General features: G+C 38.7%; 4 protein-coding genes across 7 annotated transcripts in view; 2 read left to right on the top strand and 2 right to left on the bottom strand.

Moving 5' to 3' along the window:
* Positions 1-18,098, bottom strand: part of LOC134841437 (uncharacterized) — a 113,317-nt gene that overhangs the window by 17,103 nt on the left and 78,116 nt on the right. The gene's annotated exons all lie outside the window — the stretch shown is intronic.
* The window catches only part of LOC134841435 (autophagy-related protein 16-1-like), a 214,249-nt gene that overhangs the window by 118,039 nt on the left and 78,112 nt on the right, over positions 1-18,098 (bottom strand). The gene's annotated exons all lie outside the window — the stretch shown is intronic.
* The window catches only part of LOC134841433 (uncharacterized), a 189,579-nt gene continuing 176,568 nt past the window's right edge, over positions 5,088-18,098 (top strand). Inside the window, exon 1 of the mRNA XM_063857419.1 lies at positions 5,088-5,115. The gene's annotated coding sequence lies outside the window, so the exon portion shown is untranslated. The remainder of the gene's footprint in view (positions 5,116-18,098) is intronic.
* LOC134841434 (uncharacterized) overlaps positions 5,091-18,098 on the top strand; it is a 325,189-nt gene continuing 312,181 nt past the window's right edge. The window contains exon 1 of the mRNA XM_063857420.1: positions 5,091-5,113. The gene's annotated coding sequence lies outside the window, so the exon portion shown is untranslated. The remainder of the gene's footprint in view (positions 5,114-18,098) is intronic.

Here is an 18,098-nt window from a genome sequence, read left to right as displayed (position 1 = left end):
GGAACGGCAAATTCCCCTCCGAATTAGTTTTCTCTAGAGTGAACTGCAAATTTGGATGAAGAGAATTGGCGGCATCGAGAAGACAACTCGGCTCCCCTCTGACTGTTCTAACAATGTCATCCACATACCTGAGGAACAATTTCACCTGGGGAGTATCCTTCTCCTTGTTCTTAGCTCGGCAGCAGCTTTCACAGTACCAGACTATCTCGGTTATTGATGCGTATACGTCATCGGATATTTTTCCGCATTTTAGATGATACCAGTTTCGGCAACTCTCGCATTCAACCCCCTTTGATCTATATGTGACTTTCCTGCTGCAACATGGGCACAAGCCGTTTTTGTCATTAATTTGCTGTACCCCCGTTCCCACCGGTATTTGTTGTCGTAGAGCAAATTCGTATTCTTTCAGCCATAAGTTTGCCAGAATTACAGCGAGGGACGCTCCCATTGCTAAACCATCAACTTGTACATACCATGAATCATTACACTTGAAATATACTTTGCTGACCGCCATATTCAAAAGCCTTTTCATGGTTGCTCTTTGAATTTCAGGAGGAGACTCCTGGCTGTACAGCTTCTGTAAAGCAATTTCAATTGCCTCCTTCAGGGGAACGTTGGTGTACAAATTTTTCACATCAAGAGATATTATGGTTTCATCCGGATCTAGAGCAATGTTTTCTATTTTTTCTCTAGCCTCTTTAGTATTGGTTTCTATATTTGCTCCATCGATGTTGTCAAAAAACTTCGCAAGCATTTTGTTAAGATTCTCATACGAGCTGCCGGGAAGTGATAGTACAGGTCGTAGGGGTGTCTCATCCTTGTGTACCTTAGCTAAACCGTACAAACGGGCGGGTTGCCCCCCTGTTGATCGTATCTTAGAATATAACTGATCACTTATCTCGTCTCTTTTGTTCATGGCTAGTAACTCTTTGTTAAGTTCTTTCTCAATTTTCAGTATCACCTCATCAGTGGTTGCATCTTTTTTCACAAACTTAGCAGATTGCAACAAGGATTCCAGCTTTGATTCATATGTTTGTTTCCTCATTATGCAAAAACCAACCCCCTTATCAAAAGGCACAGCCAGCAACCCATTATCTTTGAGATATTTCCTCGATATTTCGAGTACTCAAGAGATGTCCGAGTACTCTCTTGAGTACTCGGACATCTCAAATGTCCGAGTACTCAAGAGAGTACCAAAGGACTCGCGTGTTCCCTTGGCGGAAAGTCTGTCGGACAAAATAAATGACATCGTCTACAATGTAGAAGATGTTACAAAATGGCTAATTTTTTTAACGTCGTTCTTGCTTTTTTTGGAGCAACCGAAAAGAAGTGGACGCAAACAGACCACAATTATGAGCTCTTTGATAAATAAAAAAATTCGAGCAAATGACGTGTCACTTCCAAAACCCCATCCCCAAGTTTCAAGCCCGCCTCTGAGTGACCTCGAGCAGAGAATAAAGTTAATAAGTAGTAAACTCGATGAAGGAAATGTAAAGGGAGGAATAAGGCTTGCTGCTTCGGATGACAAAATAGCTCCTTTTTCAACTGATAACTATCAAAAAATGTTATCTAAGCACCCGCAGCGAGCCAAATTTGCAGCTCCAAATCCAGAAAAGTTGGATAGTTTTTTCGTAACCGATTTCGACCTATACAAAGCGATAATGTCCTTTCCAAACGGATCAGCAGCAGGTCCTGATAAAATATTTCCTCAAATTTTTAAAGATCTTGTTAGTAAGTCGAATGGCAGTGCAGGACTTAATTTTCTGAAATCGCTTACTAAGCTGATAAACCTCATTGGAGATGGCAAAATACCGGAACCACTAAGACCTTTCTTTTTTTGCGCAAAGCTTATCGCCCTCATAAAAATAGACGGAGGGTTGAGACCGATTGCCATAGGCAACACGCTGAGACGTATCGCGTCTAAATGCGCTGGAAGCAAGGCCCTCTCCGAGCGACAAAATTTTTTCGGAAACGTACAGGTAGGATGCGGTACCAAACGAGGAGCAGAAATAGCTGCGCACTCGTTTCGAAACCTAATTGAACGCGACGACAATCCAAAATGTACTGTTCTTTTAAAACTAGATTTTAAGAATGCCTTTAACTCTTTAAACAGAGAAACAATGCTGAATCATGTTTTTTCAAATCGCCCCGAATTATATAATTACACCCATTGCGCGTATGCTAAACCTAGTTACCTTTTTTACGGAAGCTCTGTCATAATGTCAGAAGACGGAACTCAGCAAGGTGATCCTGAAGCCCCACCCCTTTTTGCGGAAACAATTCATACACTAGTCAAATAGTTGGAGTCGAAAATTAACATCTGGTATTTAGATGATGGGAATTTAGCCGACGACTATAAGGTAGTACTCCGGGACCTTAAAAACATTCTGAAATCGGAACAAATTTACGGCCTGAGCTTAAACACTGAGAAGTTTGAACTTTGTTTTTTGGGACCGACTACTAGTACACAGTATAATTCAATTTTAACACAATTTCGAAAAATATGCCCCAAAATAAAAATAAAAACAAAAGAAGAACTCCTCATTTTAGGATCTCCAATCGGCGAACTTTGCCGAAAAGAATTACTCGACGAAAAAATTAGGGAGCTTGAAAAAATCTCGGATGTCATTGACAAACTAGACGCCCATTATGGTTTTTACCTCCTGAAAAATTGCTTTAGCATGCCAAAACTCCTATATTTTTTGCGTACGAGCCCTTGTTTTTTGCAAAATGATTTTTTGGAACGCTACGATAAATTACTAAGAAATTCGTTATGCAAGGTCACTAACGTGAAAATGGATGATAACCAGTTTTTACAAGCAGTTCTCCCGGCAGCCAAAGGTGGCTTGGGCGTTTCTTCCGCTCGTCTACTCGCTTTACCCGCTTTCTTAGCCTCAGCAGTAGGAGCGAAAGATGCCTTGAGCGAAATCTTTGGTTTGGAGCATGTGGATGGAACCTATGATGATGCGCTTAAACGGTGGTTTGACCTTGGAAAAATTGAAATGGCTCCGGAAAATGAAATCCAAAAAAATTGGACGGAGCCAATTTTTGACAGCGAAATTGCAGACTTGATTTTACGACTCGAACCAACGGACGTGAAAAGGTTCAACGCGTTCCAAGATAGATTTGGATCCCAATGGTTGAACGTCATCCCCTGCAAAAATTTAAGGTTAAAACTGTCGAACCAACAACTCAGAATTGCGATAGGACTTCGATTAGGATCAAAAATATGCGAACGGCATAAATGCGTGTGCGGAAAAGACGTTACCGAGGATGGTTGGCATGGTCTTTCTTGCCTCAAAAGTGCAGGGAGATTCTCTAGGCATTCAAACCTGAATGCCCTTATAAAGCAGAGTCTATCATCTACTCACATTCCGTCTGTTTTAGAACCACGACACCTCTACAGGACCGATCAGAAGCGACCAGACGGTTTGACGCTCGTTCCATGGGCTGATGGTAAGCAGCTCTTGTGGGATGTAACGGTAGTAGACTCCTTAGCTCCTTGTAGGATTAATGCCGGGTCTGTTTGTAACCCTGGTACGGCTGCCGCTGAAGCGGAAGAGCGAAAAATTGACAAATATAAAGATCTTGTAAATGATGGATATCTTTTTCAACCGCTAGCTTTTGAAATTCAGGGCGCGGCCGGCCCCAGCACAGAAGTTTTTTTGAGCAAGCTTTGTAAGAACCTAAGCATATGCACTGAGGAACCCAGAGCAGGCAGCTTTTTAAAACAGAGAATCTCCCTGGCAATACAGATTGCGAACGGCGCTTGCGTACTCGGAACAATAAATGACAAAATAACTTTCGACGAAATTTTTTACTTGTAACACTTGTATATTATATTATCTCGTGTCGAGTTGCGTGTTCTTATTGAAGAAGCGTAACCCGTATCGATTTTAAATGAAAAGGACTTAAACACTTGACATCTTCTTTTATCATTATCACTTCCATATCTAGAAAATTCCAAGGATTTTGACTGGAATACATGATGAAGGGACTCATGACTGTAACCTCGGTTACTATGATACTTTTGACCTTCTGATTACCTCGAAAAATTCGAATTGATCAAAAAATGTCAATCGTGTCGGACGCCATTGAAATATCAAACAAAATGTAAACACTCGTTAAAACTGAAGTTTTTTCAAAAACCAGGAAAACTGGAAAAACAATTGCTCAAGTCATTGAAAAATTGAAGAAAATAAGTAAAACTGATCGGAAAAAAATCAATTTGCCAATTAACAGTGGATAAACTGTATTTAAAGGACTAAAAACAACGTTATTTTATTTTCATATCAGCAAGTAGGACCTAGAAAATCTCAAGCTGTAGAGATAAAATAAATAATATTTAAAAATGGTGGGAGTGAAGTATGGCAACAGCAAGTTCGGTCTCGAAGATTTTAATGGGTACAGGACTTTATCCTCCACGGTAATTATCCTCCAGGCGATATCCTCCATGGCGGATAAAGTCCTCCGAGTATAAAAGCGCCTTTTTCATTTATTGAGAAGAATGAAACGGAAAAAAAAACAAAGCAGATAGGAGAAATTAACTGACAATTAAAACTGCGATGAAATTGAATAACAAAAATTAATAATTTCAATTAAATCGTAATTGAAGTTTTCGATTTCGTTGGTTTTTGTTGAGCATGGCAAATTTCATGGTTTCTCAAGGGAAACGGACTTTATCCTCCAAATGTTCCGAAGTCAACTTGTTCCATATAATTGGGCTGCCCGTACGCGGAATGATCAGGAAGTTCCATTTTTTGTCTGAAATGATCAAATATTGGATATAATCTAATAATTTGACTGAATTTACTAATTGGAGGAAAACATCCAAATTCATAAAATTGGGGGATAAAAATGGAGGAAAAAGTCCCTGTTTGAGAAATGGAGCATAATGGTGGAGGATATCGCCTGGAGGATAATGACCGTGGAGGATAAAGTCCGTTTCCCGATTTTAATACCGGAGGGATCCACCGGTTGTAACGATTTCAAAAGCTACACAACACACTTATAACTATTAGCCAAAGTTTCAAGTTTAACCCCATCCCCAAGTTTCAAGTTTAAGTTTATCACAGCAATTTAGCCTAATTGTTGTGATAAACTTATTAAATAGATTTGTTATGTTTGATGTTTGTGCCTGTATGTGGAGCGCCCTCTGAGGGATTTTAGAGACTGGTCTGTCAAGTGGCTTTCTGTGGGGAGGTGGGGAACTGGAACTGGCTTGAGGAGTCTGGTGGTGCGGCGCTGGACCTACTGAGCTCGGGTGAGATTGTTCCTTGTTTTTGATTTTTATAATTCGATTTTAAAATTTAAATTAATTTAGTTGTCTTTTTTTTATTTGCTGATTTGTAAAATTCCCACTAACCGCTTATCATGGGTTAGTTCAGTCCCCTAAAGTCCAGTCAAAATCCTTTTTTTTTACCTTTATGCTGCGTCAAGATGAGGAAAAACAACAAAGAGTGTACAAGCAAAGATTGCTTAAAACCTTCAGGACTGATAAATTGGATTAGATATGATTGTTGTTCTAGTTGGTATCATATCAGTTGTGTAAATATTTCTCTTAGCGACTCTAAGAAAACCCAATGGTTTCAGTGTCCTTTATGAGTTGATGTAAAATCTGTTAATAAAGCAACAATAGGTAATGATTTAGTGCTAGACAATTATGTTAATACTGCCATCTCAAATGTCCGAGTACTCAAGAGAGTACCAAAGGACTCGCGTGTTCCCTTGGCGGAAAGTCTGTCGGACAAAATAAATGACATCGTCTACAATGTAGAAGATGTTACAAAATGGCTAATTTTTTTAACGTCGTTCTTGTTTTTTTTGGAGCAACCGAAAAAAAGTGGACACAAACAGACCAAAAGCATGAGCTCTTTGATAAATAAAAAATTTCAAGCAAATGACGTGTCACTTCCAAAACCCCATCCCCAAGTTTCAAGCCCGCCTCTGAGTGACCTCGAGCAGAGAATAAAGTTAATAAGTAGTAAGCTCGATGAAGGAAATGTAAAGGGAGGAATAAGGCTTGCTGCTTCGGATGACAAAATAGCTCCTTTTTTCAACTGATAACTATCAAAAATTGTTGTCTAAGCACCCGCAGCGAGCCAAATTTGCAGCTCCAAATCCAGAAAAGTTGGATCGTTTTTTCGTAACCGATTTCGACCTATACAAAGCGGTAATTTCCTTTCCAAACTGATCAGCAGCAGGTCCTGATAAAATATTTCCTCAAATTTTTAAAGATCTTGTTAGTAAGTCGAATGGCAGTGCAGGACTTAATTTTCTGAAATCGCTTACTAAGCTGATAAACCTCATTGGATATTTCATAATACCGGAACCACTAAGACCTTTCTTTTTTGGCGCAAAGCTTACCGCCCTCATAAAATTAGACGGAGGGTTGAAACCGATTGCCATAGGCAACACGCTGAGACGTATCGCGTCTAAATGCGCTGGAAGCAAGGCCCTCTCCGAGCGACAAAATTTTTTCGGAAACGTACAGGTAGGATGCGGTACCAAACGAAGAGCAGAAATAGCTGCGCACTCGTTTCGAAACCTAATTGAACGCGACGACAATCCAAAATGTACTGTTCTTTTAAAACTAGATTTTAAGAATGCCTTTAACTCTTTAAACAGAGAAACAATGCTGAATCATGTTTTTTCAAATCGCCCCGAATTGTATAATTGCACCCATTGCGCGTATGGTAAACCTAGTTACCTTTTTTACGGAAGCTCTGTCATAATGTCAGAAGATGGAACTCAGCAAGGTGATCCTGAAGCCCCACCCCTTTTTGCGGAAACAATTCATACACTAGTCAAACAGTTGGAGTCGAAAATTAACATCTTGTTTTTAGATGATGGGAATTTAGCCGAAGACTATGAGGTAGTACTCCAGGACCTTAAAAACATTCTGAAATCGGAACAAATTTACGGCCTGAGCTTAAACACTGAGAAGTGTGAACTTTGTTTTTTGGGACCGACTACTAGTACACAGTATAATTCAATTTTGACACAATTTCGAAAAATATGCCCCAAAATAAAAATAAAAACAAAATAAGAACTCCTCATTTTAGGATCTCCAATCGGCGAACTTTGCCGAAAAGAATTACTCGACGAAAAAATTAGGGAGCTTGAAAAAATCTCGGATGTCATTGACAAACTAGACGCCCATTATGGTTTTTACCTCCTGAAAAATTGCTTTAGCATGCCAAAACTCCTATATTTTTTGCGTACGAGCCCTTGTTTTTTGCAAAATGATTTTTTGGAACGCTACGATAAATTACTAAGAAATTCGTTATGCAAGGTCACTAACGTGAAAATGGATGATAACCAGTTTTTACAAGCAGTTCTCCCGGCAGCCAAAGGTGGCTTGGGCGTTTCTTCCGCTCGTCTACTCGCTTTACCCGCTTTCTTAGCCTCAGCAGTAGGAGCGAAAGATGCCTTGAGCGAAATCTTTGGTTTGGAGCATGTGGATGGAACCTATGATGATGCGCTTAAACGGTGGTTTGACCTTGGAAAAATTGAAATGGCTCCGGAAAATGAAATCCAAAAAAATTGGACGGAGCCAATTTTTGACAGCGAAATTGCAGACTTGATTTTACGACTCGAACCAACGGACGTAAAAAGGTTCAACGCGTTCCAAGATAGATTTGGATATCAATGGTTGAACGTCTTCCCGTGCAAAAATTTAAGGTTAAAACTGTCGAACCAACAATTCAGAATTGCGATAGGACTTCGATTAGAATCAAAAATATGCGAACGGCATAAATGCGTGTGCGGAAAAGACATTACCGAGGATGGTTGGCATGGTCTTTCTTGCCTCAAAAGTGCATGCCCTTGTAAAGCAGAGTCTATCATCTACTCACATTCCGTCTGTTTTAGAACCACGACACCTCTACAGGACCGATCAGAAGCAACCAGACGGTTTGACGCTCGTTCCATGGGCTGATGGTAAGCAGCTCTTATGGGATGTAACGGTAGTAGACTCCTTAGCTCCTTGTAGGATTAATGCCGGGTCTGTTTGTAACCCTGGTACGGCTGCCGCTGAAGCGGAAGAGCGAAAAATTGACAAATATAAAGATCTTGTAAATGATGGATATCTTTTTCAACCGCTAGCTTTTGAAATTCAGAGCGCGGCCGGCCCCAGCACAGAAGTTTTTTTTGAGCAAGCTTTGTAAGAACCTAAATATATGCACAGAGGAACCCAGAGCAGGCAGCTTTTTAAAACAGAGAATCTCCATGGCAATACAGATTGCGAACGCCGCTTGCGTACTTGGAACAATAAATGACAAAATAACTTTCGACGAAATTTTTTACTTGTAACACTTGTATATTATATTATCTCGTGTCGAGTTGCGTGTTCTTATTGAAGAAGCATAACCCGTATCGATTTTAATTGAAAAGGACTTAAACACTTGACATCTTCTTTTATCATTATCACTTCCATATCTAGAAAATTCCAAGGATTTTGACTGGAATACATGATGAAGGGACTCATGACTGTAACCTCGGTTACTATGATACTTTTGACCTTCTGATTATCTACCTGCAAAATCAGCAACGCACTTTTAGAAGAACCTAAGCTGATTTTGTGCAAAAAACTGCCGTGTTTGTTTTACTTGCGGTAGCTCTACCCACACTTAGCAAAAGTCTTTGGGTTTAAAAGATGGAGCAAACCAACGTAATCAAGGTTTTCTCCACTAATAAAAACAAATGTTTGATATGGAGTTACAATTAAACGAAAAATCGAACACAGGACTGTTAAACAGCGGGAGTAGCTTTCAACTCAAAAGTTTCTGCACTTAAGAACGGCATGGAAAAACTGGAAGAATAAAGGCTTTTATATACAAAAATTTAGCTGCTGACAATTTGGCGTTGACAATATTCGGCAGTATGTACACCACACTAAGCAAAAGTCTTTGGGTTTAAAAGATGGAGCAAACCAACGTAAACAAGGTTTTCTCCGCTAACAAAACCAAATGTTTGATATGGAGTTACAATTAAACGACAAATCGGTCACCGGACTGTTAAACAGCGGGAGTAGCTTTCAACTCAAAAGTTTCTGCAATTAAGAACGGCTTGGAACAACTGGAAGCATAAAGGCTTTTATATACAAAAATTTAGCTGCTGACAATTTAGCGTTGACAATATTTGGCAGTATGTACATCGAAATCCAAGGAAACTGAAATCCGAAAAGATCGACCAGGAGCTTTTGATAATGGCGGAAAACTACTCACACTGCCTTCTTGCTTTGGATTTCAAGATAGATCCAGAAAGTATTCTAACCATTGGCGAAAAATTGCTCTACAATACATAACATTGGAAGCGCTACCTGTATCAGCAAAAACAACGAAGTGTGTCCAAGACTTTCCAATAACAGAGATTAATGAACGAGTATCCAGCAGACACAAAAACTAGAAGCAATTTACATCAAGGATGAAAACGGTACCATCCTCAAAAGCCAAGAAGGTTTAATTGAAGGCAAACAGAAATAGTTCGAAAAAAAATTGGACCCCTTTTGGCTTATTCGCTGATAGGTGTAAGCCAAGAAAAAAATCCTGTAGGTACTGAATATGCGAAATGATGCTACAAAGAAATAGCAAGAGAGGAAAATTGCTCATTACACCGATTTGAAAAAATAAATTCAAGTGAACGGTCTCTTTAGTAGTAAGAAACGACGGCTACATCAGGAGCCTTTTCAAATAGGCAAAATAATTTTGCTGAATATTGCACACTTGACGTACAAAAAAGAGAAAGTACAGATAAGGTGTGATAGGCATAACAAACTAAATGAACCAAATGTTTCTCGCAGTTCAACGGCCTAGGGATTTTTGGATTCAAGTAACCACAAAATTATTTAAATGCAGAACCGTTTCGTAGGGTATAAGGAGGTGTTAAATTTGAAAAGCGGAAGGCCATGGAAAAGCGCAAAGCCTACTGTGAATCATATTGAGAGAAATTGTGGGATAAAAAAAGGTAAAAGTACTAGATTTTGGAAACTAGGATCTTTTATATCTCGAGAACATTAGGTGGTATCTTGGTATCAGGGACTTGGAATAGCTTTACTGTAAAACTATGAAAAATTTTCATTAGAAAAGGGAACAAAAACGGTTTTAAATATGTACATACGTTAGAGTGGATTCCACCTAATTATCAAAAGATTAACCGGAAAAAACTTTTTGCGTGGACAAAAACCACGAACTTTTCTTCGCTTTTACCAGGGAAACCCGACGACTATAAGAAATGGTACGAGCGAGCGCATTCGTAAGCTAATTCTGTTTGGTCAATTGGCTTTGAGAATATAATCCCTTACTGAATGAACGTGTCAAGTGGCACACTCAGTCTTACTTCGCGCTTAAGAAGGGCGTTCGAGCCCATTTGTCTGGTTAGGTACTGCCCTTTTGCCCGAATCCTCAAGCTAAACTATGGACAGAACGTTCGCGGACAACCCGCCCTTGTTAAAACCGCAACGCGTGAACTCACTCGGCCGACCATTAAGCTCACTCCAATTCTTCCTTCTTCAGGGCCGGAGGATGTTGCAAAGCAAAAGTAAGGCAGAGTATAAAGGCAAACAAGCAAGCTAGAGTTTAAACAGATAAGAACTTGTGGCCGTGCGGTCAAGAGACAAGTCTCGCACACCGGTCAACCGGGTTTGAGTCCCCACACGCATATCTTAAAAAACGAGGAACCGAGGGGCTATAGCCCCATTTGAAAACTTTTAACGGTTTTTTTTGTTCTACTTGGGGTCAGCCTGGTTTGAAACTGACTGTTAAAAAAAGCAATTCGTCTCATGGCTCTTACCGGTTCTTGTATCTAGATTGTGCCAACTTTGCTCGTTTTCGGAGCAGTATATTGTTTTTTTTTCTGATGTTATACTCAATCGAGACATGATTTAGTGATTTTCGGAGAGTTTTTTAAAGATAGAAGCTCTTCATGAATCAATCGTTTTAACCTTTAAATTTAACTAATTAAATGAGATTAAGCGCACAATATGGCCCAATGGAACAACTCGATTTGCACAGTTTTAGTTCAATTAGATTTTCTTTATGCATCTAAGTCGCTTTAAAGATAAACCATGCTGATTCAAATTTTTTCGAACCATCCCAAGTTGGACGAGGATGGGACATATTTTGATACATGAGAACTTTTGTTTGATTAAGCAAAATGAGAAGTAGCTCCGAAAATCTAAGTTCAAAAAAAATTCGGCCCAGCCCAGTTTTGATAAAGAAGTTTCTCAAATGGTTTTGAAAATGGAAGCTGCCAATGTAAAAAGAATCAATGCTTACCAGTATAAATTCGATTTGCAATGGTTAATTGTCATACGGTGTAGCAACCTAAGATTGAGATTGTCAAATCAGCAGCTTAGAATTGCAGTTGGACTCCACCTAGGTTCAAAAACTTGTGAAAAACGTAGATGCATTTGCGGAAAAGATGTAACCGAAGATGAATGGCGTGTCCTATTTTGTCTCAAAAGTGGAGGGAGATTCCCTATGCATTCATGTTTGAAAGCCTTTATAAAGCAAAGTCTCGCTTCAACTCACAATCCTTTTGTTTTACAGCCACGGCACCTGCAACGGACAGATCAGAAGCAACCAGACGGTTCCGTATTGTACCATGAGCTGTAGGTGGGACTCACTAGCCCCTACTAGGATAAGCCGAGGCGGAAGATCGATAGCCTGACAAATATACAGATAAAATTTTTATAGAAAACTTTTTTCAACCGATAGCTATTTAAGCACAAGTAGCCGCCGGCCTTAGCGTTGAGATTTTCTAATTACGTTCTGTAAGAACGTGAGCAAACCTACCGAGGAAACCAGGCCAGATCTTTTTTCAAGCGGAGAAGTTTTCTCGAAAATCAGTTGCGAACGCTGCCTGTGCTCTTGGCACTATTAATGAATAAGTTAATACTCGGCGCTAAATTACTTTTGAAGAGGGTACAGCTTTTCAATAATTATTTGATAAAGCCTTAGGGTCATATGAGGGCCCAGCTTTTCAATTATATGATAGAATCTAAGGGTCATTTGAGGGCAGTCTTTTTGAGTCATTTTCCAATCCGGTTCATTCTGTGCAGGTGTTATTTTTCTCAATCTGGTTGGCTTGATTCCCAACCATCTGACTCTCATTACTGCTATCTGCACATCACTTTACTGTTCCATGTCTAAAAAACCCTTAGTGACCGCATGATGTGATGAAGAGACTCTTGACCAGGGATTTCATTACAAAATCAATATATTGAGCTAATAATCAATATCAATATCAAATTAAGTCTGTGACTCAGTTCAGTTACTATCACTGGTTGGAATTCAAGAAGCCTTATCAGTAATGATAAAAGTTTAGCATGCTTAAAGCTTTAGATATTTTTCCCCAGATATCCTCTGTGTCTTTGAAACCTGTCTAACATTTCCGACTTTTGTCAGAGTCTTGTTACAAAACTGTTTCTCAAACTGTCGGCTTATCGGGGCACCGCGGTGGTGTTGCTTTTTTGTGAAAGATTTTCTGCTGTTAGTAATGTCCATTTTAAGTGCAACAAGAAATGTTATGGACAGAAGAATGGGTTGGCCATGGGTGCATCCCTGGCAGTCATGCAGGCAAACCTATGGTTGAAGGACTATGAAAAATTTCTGGAAATGGACATCCCTCAAAAGATTGATATCCTAGAGGACATGATTGCAAAATGTCCAAAGTGCCAAAACTGATCATTCTAACATTTTCTACCCGTCTGTTTTAAGCCTGGAAGCTTTGTTTTTCAAAAACAAGACGGTTTTATTACTATCCCACTTTCCGATATGTTATTCTCTGAAAACGACTTTACTGATCTGTCACATGATGTACCAGATACTTCAAAAGTGGCAGCTGATGGCATTCCTGGCCCAATATTTGGAAAGAAGCATACCTTATCCCATTACAATAGTCAAAATCAAAATCAGACGTTACCATTTTTTGTAATATCAATATTCTCCCACGTTTGTCTTTATGTCCCAAAAAACTAGTTTTTAAAGTTATGTGTTTGAAAATTCGGCATAAATTGTCTTATAGTCAACACGATTTCAAGAAAAACGAAGCACTTTCAAGTAATTTTTAAATTACTTTGATAAACGTTATAGTTGCAATAAAGTTAATGAAGAGTTTTTTGCTGTCTTCTTTGACCTGCAAAAAGCATTTGACTTCATGTTTCATAATGTTTTACTGAGAAAACTTAAAATTTTTGGTTTTGATGAATCGTTTAATTGTATCATTTGTTTGAGGTTCCTACTTGTCGAGTCGCATTTGTCGAATAGCATTCAGAGGGTACGTCTAAAAAACTATCTAACCTTTGAAGGGCGCGATTTATGTTCGCGTTTCATATCTGTTCGCTGATGACTTAAAACGTTTTTGTAATGATAAATGCTTGAATAGTTTACAGTCTAACACACATGGAGTCTCCTTGTGGTGTAAGCTCAACGGTCTCGATTTTCATCCTGACAAGACTAAACTAATCTCAATTGTACCTTCCCCATCTTCTTTTTAAATAACGCGACAATTGAATAAATTGAGCAAATGAAAGACTGAAAGACTCGAGTGTTCTTATTTCTCCAAGCTTATCTTTTAATAACTTCAATGGCGCTCAACTTGGTAAAGATTCCTCAGTTTTGTCTGCGTAAAGAGGAACGTTCCATCTAATTACCCTATCATAACGAAGTGTCAGATGTATATCTCTTGTGTACAATCCGTTTTGTTATGTAATTCCTGTAATTGATTTCCCAGTATTTTAATCTTACGTAATTTAGAAAAACGGCAAATAAACGCTGCTCGCTGGATAACAGAATGACATGATTCTCAAGCTCTGGTTGAACATTACCATCTCGACGGAAAAGTTATTGGTCTCCAAATTCAGGCAGTAGTGTCAACCCGTGATCATCGAAGGGTACAACAAGCTAGAATTAAACGAGCTCGGAGTGAAGTCTTTGATACTTAGGACAGATATTGGTAGGGCAAAAGAGAATAGCGGTAGGGCAAAATTGTTTAATAAAATGGAGGGTGCAAATATTAAGACCAACACTGAAGCAGCTAGGGTTATGATAAAGAATACAAACTTAGACTCTGATGAGAGTATCATATCTTTGCATGTGAAAAAACTGTACACAAATGTTCCACTCAAAGATGTCATCGACATCGCGCTTAAAACTAAACTCAATTATACCTTCCCCATCTTCTTTTTAAATAACGCAACAATTGAATAAATTGAGCAAACGAAAGACTGAAAGACTCGAGTGTTCTTATTTCTCCAAGCTTATCTTTTAATAACTTCAATGGCGCTCAACTTGGTAAAGATTCCTCAGTTTTGTCTGCGTAAAGAGGAACGTTCCATCTAATTACCCTATCACAACGAAGTGTCAGATGTATATCTCTTGTGTACAATCCGTTTTGTTATGTAATTCCTGTAATTGACTTCCCAGTATTTTAATCTTACGTAATTTAGAAAAACGGCAAATAAACGCTGCTCGCTGGATAACAGAATGACATGATTCTAAAGCTCTGGTTGAACATTACCATCTCGACGGAAAAGTTATTGGTCTCCAAATTCAGGCAGTAGTGTCAACCCGTGATCATCGAAGGGTACAACAAGCTCGAATTAAACGAGCTCGGAGTGAAGTCTTTGATACTTAGGACAGATATTGGTAGGGCAAAAGAGAATAGCGGTAGGGCAAAATTGTTTAATAAAATGGAGGGTGCAAATATTAAGACCAACACTGAAGCAGCTAGGGTTATGATAAAGAATACAAACTTAGACTCTGATGAGAGTATCATATCTTTGCATGTGAAAAAACTGTGCACAAATGTTCCACTCAAAGATGTCATCGACATTGCGCTTAAAACATTATACAGCCAAAATGAGCTACCTGACTTGTCAAGAAGTACAAGGAAACGCTTTTTGTACATGGCTGTAAGTAATGTCCATTTCTTAGTAATGTCCAGTTCTTATCTGTTTAAAGCTAGAGTTTAAACAGATAAGAACTTGTGGCCGTGCGGTCAAGATACAAGTCTCGCACACCGGTCAACCGGGTTCGAGTCCCCCACACGCATATCTTAAAAAACGAGGAACCGAGGGGCTATAGCCCCATTTGAAAACTTTTAACGGTTTTTTTTGTTCTACTTGGGGTCAGCCTGGTTTGAAACTGACTGTTACAAAAAGCAATTCGTCTCATGGCTCTTACCGGTTCTTGTATCTAGATTGTGCCAAATTTGCTCGTTTTCGGAGCAGTTTATTGTTGTTGTTTTTTCTGATGTTATATTCAATCGAGACATGATTTAGTGATTTTCGGAGAGTTTTTTTTAAGATAGATGCTCTCGATGAATCAATCGTTTTAACCTTTATATTTAACTAATTAAATGAGGTTAAGCGCACAATATGGCCCAATGGAACAACTCGATTTGCACAGTTTTAGTTCAATTAGATTTTCTTTATGCATCTAAGTCGCTTTAAAGAGAAACCATGCTGATTCAAATTTTTTCGAACCATCCCAAGTTGGACGAGGATGGGACATATTTTGATACATGAGAACTTTTGTTTGATTAAGCAAAATGAGAAGTAGCTCCGAAAATCTAAGTTCAAAAAAAAATTCGGCCCAGCCCAGTTTTGATAAAGAAGTTTCTCAAATAGTTTTGAAAATGGAAGCTGCCAATGTAAAAAGAATCAATGCTTACCAGTATAAATTCGGTTTGCAATGGTTAATTGTCATACGGTGTAACAACCTAAGATTCAGATTGTCGAATCAGCAGCTTAAAATTGCAGTTGGATTCCACCTAGGTTCAAAAATTGTAAAAAAACATAGATGCATTTGCGGAAACGATGTAACCAAAGATGAATGGCTTGTCCTATTTTTTCTCAAAAGTGGAGGGAGATTCCCTAGGCATTCATGTTTGAAAGCCTTTATAAAGCAAAGTCTCGCTTCAACTCACAATCCTTTTGTTATAGAGCCATGGCACCTGCACCGGACAGATCAGAAGCGACCAGACGGTTCCGTATTGTACCATGAGCTGTAGGTGGGACTCACTAGCCCCTACTAGGATAAGCCGAGGCGGAAGGTCGATAGCCTGACAAATATAGAGATTAAATTTTTATAGAAAACTTGTTTCAACCGATAGCTATTTAAGCACAAGTAGCCGCCGGCCTTGACGTTGAGATTTTCTAATTACGCTTTGTAAGAACGTGAGCAAACCTACCGAGGAAACCAGGGCAGATCTTTTTTCACGCGGAGAAGTTTTCTCGAAAAACAGTTGCGAACGCTGCCTGTGCTCTTGGCACTATTAATGAATAAATAAAAACTCGGCGCTAAAATATTTTTGAAGAGGGTACAGCTTTTCAATAATTATTTGATAAAGCCTTAGGGTCATACGAGGGCCCAGCTTTTCAATAATTATATGATAGAACCTAAGGATCATTTGAGGGCAGTCTTTTTGAGTCATTTTCCACTCCGGTTCATTCTGTGCAGGTGTTATTTTTCTCAATCTGGTTGGCTTGATTCTCAACCATCTGACTCTCATTACTTCTATCTGCATATGACTTTACTCTTCCATATCTGCAAAAACCCTTAGTTACCGCATAATGTGATAAAGAGACTCTTGCCCATGGATTTCATTACAAAATCAATATTTTGAGCTAATAATCAATATCAATATCAAATTAAGTCTGTGACTCAGTTCGGTTACTATCACTGGTTGGAATTCAAGAAGCCTTATCAGTAATGATAAACGTTTAGCATGCTTAAAGCTTTACATATTTTTCCCCAGATATCCTCTGTGTCTTTAAAACCTGTCTAGTATTTCCAACTTTTTGCCAGAGTCTTGTTACAAAACTGTTTCTCAAACTGTCGGCTTATCGGGGCGCCGCGGTGGTGTTGCTTTTTTGTGATAGATTTTCTGCCGGTCTCAACATGGGCTGTACATTAACCGAGGTTTGTTTTGCGTGTGGTCTAGTTTTATGCTGTGAACCCCCCCAATCTTATCATTTCAGTTTATAACCCCTGGCTTCTTCTGCTTTTCATGTAGACTCCGAAAGTCTCTTACATTGTACCACTCTTTTTACATTCTTAATTTCCTTCCAACGTTTCTACACGGTGCTACCACAGTTATTGGTGATTTTCATTTATCAAGTATTTGCTGGCGTTCTTATTGCAGTTCTGGCACTGTTTCACAAATCATGACTGTCAATTTTGATATTTTAAATTTCCTGCAACTTAGTTCTGAGCCTGCTTGGCAATTTTCTTGATCTAGCTCTCACAAACAAATCTGAACTGTGTTCAGTCAGTGTTGACAGAAACCCTTTTTCTGACCTTTATCCTGTCTCTGACCATTATCCTGTCTCTGCCACTTATCAAATTTTTTCGAATGATAGTTTTCCCACAAACTTTATTGATGCCATTTTATTGACAAACGTTCATTTATGCTTTTTTACTTCTGAAGCAACTCTGCTCATCTCAGTAAAATAGATTCTACTGATAAGCGTAGACTGGCCAAATTTCAATTTTTTTCTACAAAGCTGTCATCTCTTCATTCAAATTGGATAATTCAATTGAACTAAACAAACTGTTTTTTTTTTCATCTTTTTTTCAATGAATACCAGCGATTGTTTCAAACTACTCAATCAAACTTCGGGCACCATTCCTATCCCTGCGATTGTTCATTATGATTCCTCAACAGCGGAAAACGATCAAGGAGAAAGAAAAAAACTGATCTTTCTAACACTTTCTGTCCGTCTGTTTTAAGCCTGCAAGCTTTTTTTTCAAAAACAGAACGGTTTTTAGTACTATCCCACTTTCCGATATGCTATTCTCTGAAAACAACTTTACTGATCTGTTACATGATGTACCAGATAATTCAAAAGTGGCAGCTGATGGCATTCCTGGCCCAATATTTGGGAAGAAGCATACCTTATCCCATTACATTAGTCAAAATCAAAATCAGACGTTACCATTTTTTGTAATATCAGTATTCTCCCACGTTTGACTTTATGTCCCAAAAAACTAGTTTTTAAAAATAAGTATTTCAAAATTCGGCATAAATTGTCTTACAGTCAACACGATTTTAAGAAAAGCGAAGCACTTTCAAGTAACTTTTAAATTACTTTG

This window comes from Symsagittifera roscoffensis, chromosome 3 (assembly GCF_963678635.1).
Source record: "Symsagittifera roscoffensis chromosome 3, txSymRosc1.1, whole genome shotgun sequence".
NCBI classification, from domain to species: domain Eukaryota; kingdom Metazoa; phylum Xenacoelomorpha; order Acoela; family Convolutidae; genus Symsagittifera; species Symsagittifera roscoffensis.
The sequence above is the reverse complement of the archived record's forward strand: the minus strand, read 5'-3'. Positions and strand labels throughout refer to the sequence as shown.